The following is a 5,977-nucleotide window of genomic DNA, read 5'->3' as shown; positions in this document are numbered from 1 at the left end:
CACAATTGTTGTGTAGACTCATTACCTCTGTAACAATCTTTTTTCTTTTTTTATGTAAACAGGGGGCACAAAGAGCGGAAGATCCGCTTAAGTTGTTCCAGAGCACACTCCATTCCTAAAACCCGGAAAGGTCCATTGGAACTGGTGGAGCCAGCGATAAATGCCCCATACTTCACGTGCGACGCAACAAGACATGGTATGCTTCTTGGTTGCTTTATAATGGGAATGCAATTAACTCCCCCCCCCCCTTTTTTTCAGGAACGAAAATGGAACTTGTGTCATGGAAGGAATTCGAGAAGAAGGTTTTCACAGCGGTTGTGGAGGTAGTTATCACCGTGCTTGAGGAAGGTTCTAAGTTTGCTAACTGCCTTATATTTTGATTAAATGTTTGCAGGCTGGTCTCGTGGTTCAGCAATCGCAACCATGGCTGTGTGGTAGCCCTGACGGCCGGTTGCAATACCAAGACAGCCCTTGCCTTCTTGAGATAAAGTGCTCTCACAGTAGAAAGGACAGCATGTTGATTGATGCAATGGAGGAGGTTTCCTTTCTGAAGTACGTAAAGTACATAGATGGTCCGCTCACGTTGCTTATGAGCCATAGGTACTATACGCAAGTGCAGTTGCTGATGTATGTCTGCAACATGAGCCTGTGCTTCTTTTTGTGTATTAGAACCTCCAGAGCATTACTCTTCTTATTGGGAGAGATGAAGTGTTTATTAGCGCAGCAGTGTGAGCTCTTGAAGACTTATACTTTGTGTGGCTTTTGCCAGCGCCATGCGGCACATGTAAATACTTTGTGCATTGTGTATAATGAAAGTGTGTGAAATGCTCTGTATTGGTCTATGCTTACAGGGAAGAAACACGCACCTAAAGTTTCCACCCGCATTTATTTTCACAATTAAAAAAACATGCATCAGGACTGCAGTACCTAAACATAGTCACCAGCAGGAGCAGCATTGCACGTCGCTTGCTTGTCATTCTCATTTGGTTTCAGGATAGGGGGCTGCAGGTTGGATAAAACGCAACACATGTGAAAGACATCACTCAGTGCTGGAAGCAGCTCTTTCGGTACTTGGGAATTCAGGATGTTCTACAGTTTGATTCGTTCAATCATTCGTTCTGCATGGATCCTTACTTGAGCAATATTGTATATTTCTTGCCCCAGCCAGTGCAGGAAAGGCGGCATTACAAGCACAGCCTCTGCCTCATCAAGGCCTGCCTGAATGCCTGGAAAGCCCTTGTTGGCCAATATCGTGTCCCCTGGTTCGACTAAATCCAAGAATCCCGAGTTCACTGTAATTCATGCATCTGAACACCTTCCACCGTATGCTTCCGAATTAAAGCATATTGTGCCGCAGGGTGTTATACCCACAAAAAAATTCGCAGTGTAGGTTCCCTTTTAGTGTGAATAAAGGGCCCTTTGTTGCTCCACGGTGCCCGGCTGTTCTGTACGCACCTCTGTACAGTCAATTATCATTCAGCAGCGTGGGTAGTGCGACTTAAAACTGTCTGGTAGCCGGGCTTTGATGACACTTGCGGGGGGGGGGGGGGGGGGGGTGGCGGTAGATCCACTTCTGTGTTGCAGTGCAGAGTGACCGTAGCATGCTGTTGAAGTGGCGTGAAGCAGTCGTCCTGCTCACTGAGAATAGCATGGCCAGAGATGAATACCTGATGCCCAGTTTGAGCTTTATGAGAAACAGAAGCAACTTGTCACAGAGGGGAGGGTCCCACGACAGTTCGGCGCGAGCAGTCAGAAGGCACAGCAGAAGGGCAAGCACATCCATCGCAACACCACATAGATGCATCACCGCAGAAGTGCAAGACTTCACGCTGTCGTAGCCAGTGAAGCAGGTGGTCCGGTAATCGGACCCACTGTGGCGGGACATTATACTTCACAAACAGCTTTGTGAGAAACCTGCGAACAGGCATCCCTCCCTTCGGATGTCGACAGAAATATCGAAAACGTCTTCTCAAGTGTCAAGTTGTCTTCGGTTTGGCAGCCCTTGAAAAAAAACATTACAAGAGATGGTTACTGGTGAGGAAAAAATAGCAATGAGTGCAGGATGTACCCTGGACAGCCATGCAGCCTTACGTTTTTCACAATTGAGGCACCCTGAAAAAAGCAGCGGAGGGCTCTGTTTTTTGTCTGCAAGCACTCAGTTTATGTGACAAAGATTTGTATAGCTATTAATTTAATCTGTACACCACTTTTTTCAATTCTGTGTCGGCTGCTGCATGTTTACGCTATTACTTCAAGTTCTCATGAACACGTTACCTGGTCATGCTTTTGGCGCGACGCTTCTGCCACGGCGCACAGCAGCTCCAAGCAGTGTATGTCTGGAACAGAGTCTGAAACGATGCAATCTTTAGAGCATTCCGAATCCATAGCTGCATCGCTGTCCGCATCCGCCTCGCTTTCTCTGAAGTCCGGAGCCGCTGAGTTCCTTTTGTGCCACCTTGGGAACAAAATAGCATCGTCACAGCGAATTAGCTCTTGTTATGCAGGACGAGGGTCCGTACAGGCGAGCGCCACATGTTTGTTTGCGATGCTTACCTCTTATACCTTGACACGCTTGCTTTCGAGTTGACTGGGCGCGCTTTGTAGGCTGGTGGGAATATTGTGGGGTAGTACCCAGCATGGGAGGTGAGCGAACTTTTCTCGCCGCCAACGAAGTGCTTCGGGCATATTCTTGGAGCTGCGTTAAGGGTCGACTAAGAGCAGTAACGATCGCTGTAAAGGAAACCCGGTAGCTGTAAACCAATGCGAGCATTACTTGCACCACTGAGGGCCCGTTCCCATTTGCGAGCGAAAGCGCCAGGAATTCTGGCGCTTCGTCGCGCGGCGATCGTTTTTGTGGTTTGGTCTGGTCGAATTTTAGTCGCTGCAACAGATCTCGCGTCGCTTCGTCGCAAGTGTAATGCGACTTGGGCAAGTACGAGCGGCTCACGATTTTTGTGCACGATAAACACCTATCACAATATGCATTTGCCCCCCGACACGCAACCGCGTGACGCAGATGCTATTCACTTCGGAACTGGTTGAGATAATAACAAGCGTTCTCCTCACTTCACTCTTCGTACTGCCGCAATACATTTGGTCCGGCGGTCGTGCTCCCACTTTCGGCCGGGAAACCTGTAGAGGCTTACGCCAACTTGTCCTTCTTGGCTGTGGCTGTCTTTCACGCAGCAATATCGGCGGCTATAGCTACGTTTCACGGGCTCTCGAACTGGCGAGTTCCCATTTTCCTTGCCCTGGAGCATGCTCCTGCCCGGAATGGGCCAAACCGACCCCAAACGCCGACTTAATAATCGCTCTGAAACAATAAAACGCACCGCCCGCATGGACGACTGGCCACGACTGGCTTCGTGACCGACCCAGTGTTGGCGCGGCACTCCGTCACGTGTCGCGACCTCTGCCGAAGTCAGTTAAGAACGGCAATAGCTCATGTACGGTATCACTCCGCCTAAGCGACGGATCCGGATGTCAACGGGAGAGCGCGTTTTGATAGGAGGCTGCTATGAATGCGTGATATTGCCTGCCTTTTCACACGTAGTTTATTTGGCGTCTCTGCAGTAGTGTATAAGCATATTAAGTCCACAAAAGCAGGAAAATGGCTCATGTCACGTTCAAATTATTCCCAGTAACACACTACTTGCGCCACGCGGAGTAAAATCCGTCTGCAGTGATGAAGCACAGAGACAACTTCCGTTGCCGTTCTTAAGTTGTAACCGAATATAATAGACAGTGTTAGTATAGAGCGAGCCAGCGTTTAGCGGGCGCAAAATATTGCGCTTGCGCTCCGCAAACATTTTCTACCAACCCCGCTTTTAGTACAGCGCCAGCAACGCTCACCGAATACCATAGAGTTAATACAGGGGCCTTAGCTCAGAATCGTCGCTGGCGCCATCTAGGACACCAACAAATAACTATACCCGCAAATTCGTAAACTCCACGGAGTTTACGGGATTGGCGCTGCGTGTCTGATAGGGGCCCACGCAGTGCTTTGGTTCTTTGTCGCTTCTTTTAGCATTTGCGTGCCCTATAAACTTCTTATGGTGACGTCTGTTGGCGGTGAGATGTTTGACTTGCGCCCTATGGCTCTGACGTCGGCTTAGGGACTCGCTCCGCTGTCGTCTGATACACTCCGCCTGTGAGGGGCAGCAGTGCCTCTGCTAGAAATCGCCCCCTTTGGTGCTTCAGTGCATTAACACGCGTATTTCTAGTACTTCAGTTGTTTTGCCAGCTCCTTAGGCATCTGAATAATTTAAAGCTGTGCCCCCCCACAAGGTTGCTACACACGAGGAGTGAGAAACACTTTCTTCAGAGCATCAGTCAGAAGATCGTGTGTGACTCGTCCTTTCTAGCTTATTCGCGAGGTTCAGCGCTCAGACCTCCTCGATAGGTATTCAAAATGCGTAGGCTTGCATAATACAGCATCTTTGAAATGCTCTTATGAAGACTCCACAGTCGAATGCTACGCGCCAAGCAGCGGTCCCCTGCACGCGCATTTCACAGCAGGAAATAAAGCGGCTGTCTTCTATTTTTTTGTTGCTGACTTGTAACAGGTGAATGTTGTTTTTTTCTGTGCCCAACGCATTATTTTGCTGCACCGTCACAAACGTCTTATTTGTAGGCTTGGGGATGTTTGGGAGGCTCACAAAGATCGTGGGCATATTTCATTCAGGCTGTATGGCGTACATTCCCTTCTTCACGAATTGGCTTTCGTTATGGCTGTGTGCAAGAAGGTGCATACCCGCAGCGTACGTAGTATATTCACATACAAATCGAATGAGAAGGTTTGTGCTACGCCACTGCGATCGCTTCCCAGAGAACGTACGTTGTCCAGAGTACTAGAAGGCGGCTTTTGTGCTCCGAATTTCTACCGTAACCATCGTTATCATAAGGAACTGACTCTCAACCCAAACAATTATGACAGATTACGGTGTTGAAAGTGTGATATACTCGCTAACGAACGCAATCAATAGTATAAGCTCATATATTGCAAAAATCGAAATGGTGAATATTTTCAAGCAGCCCTTTATAATCCCCCACCCTTCCAAGAGTAAAGAAAAAATCCAGGTCTGCTCGGAATGGCGTTGAATGAATCCAAGAAAATTACTCTTACTATCTTGTCCTGGACTGAGAACCCGGCCCACTAATCAGCTCGATATTACTGGTCGGTTGGTTGGTTCCAAAAAAATTGGCTCGTACCCACTCAGGGGGATTGGCCAGGAAATTGTTTTTATTTATGTTCCTAAAAGCCCAGAGGGCATTACATAAGGGAAGGCATTACATACAAAAACCGGGTACAACATTGTCAACTATACATTTGGTGAGGGAACTTCAACAAAGTGGTGAGTCAAAACAGCATGTAATAAACTTGAAAAGAAGCGAGCACGAATTGTCAACACGCGTAATACACCTTACACGAAAAGAATCGCTACATATCTTCACCGGCTTCTAAATAAGACCTAGGAGTGTAATGGGCTCAGTTGAAGCAGATACATCGCAGTTGACTAGGTTGACTACAATTTCTTGGGGCGGGTCAGGTGGCTTACAACCGTATACTGCCAAAAATTCGGTTTTTTCAGGTGCGAGTTGTAGACCTAGCTGAGCCAGAGTGAGCTCAAGGCTATTAGCCGCAGCCTGTAGCTCAACAACCTGGCCCTCTAAAGAATCAAAGTCGGCCGCTTCAGTCCAAACCGTGATATCATCGGCGTATATGGTGAAGCGGGCGCCTGAGTCAATTTCAAGTTGTCGAGCTACTCTGGTCATGGCCAGGTTGAAAAGTAGAGGGCCTAAAATCGACCCTTGGGGAACACCGCGGTCGAGGTAGTAAGTCGTAGGTTCCCATCCAGGGTGCGAACCGTGAAGGCGTACAGGCCGGCTTTGGAGAAATGCTCTAATCCAATTTTGCGTGCGGGCACTGGGGTAGGCGCGAGCAAGTTCCTCTAGAATGACCAGGTGGCTAACGTTG

General features: G+C 48.4%; 1 pseudogene; it reads right to left on the bottom strand.

The window, feature by feature from the left end:
- Positions 1-927: 927 nt before the first annotated feature.
- On the bottom strand, positions 928-1,885 carry LOC144146688 (uncharacterized; annotated as a pseudogene).
- Positions 1,886-5,977: the final 4,092 nt, after the last annotated feature.

This window comes from Haemaphysalis longicornis, unplaced genomic scaffold, assembly GCF_048455015.1.
Source record: "Haemaphysalis longicornis isolate Haplotype H1 unplaced genomic scaffold, Haemaphysalis longicornis Haplotype H1 scaffold_7, whole genome shotgun sequence".
Lineage (NCBI taxonomy): Eukaryota > Metazoa > Arthropoda > Arachnida > Ixodida > Ixodidae > Haemaphysalis > Haemaphysalis longicornis.
Note: the sequence above shows the minus strand (reverse complement) of the source record. Positions and strands in the feature narration are given on the sequence as shown.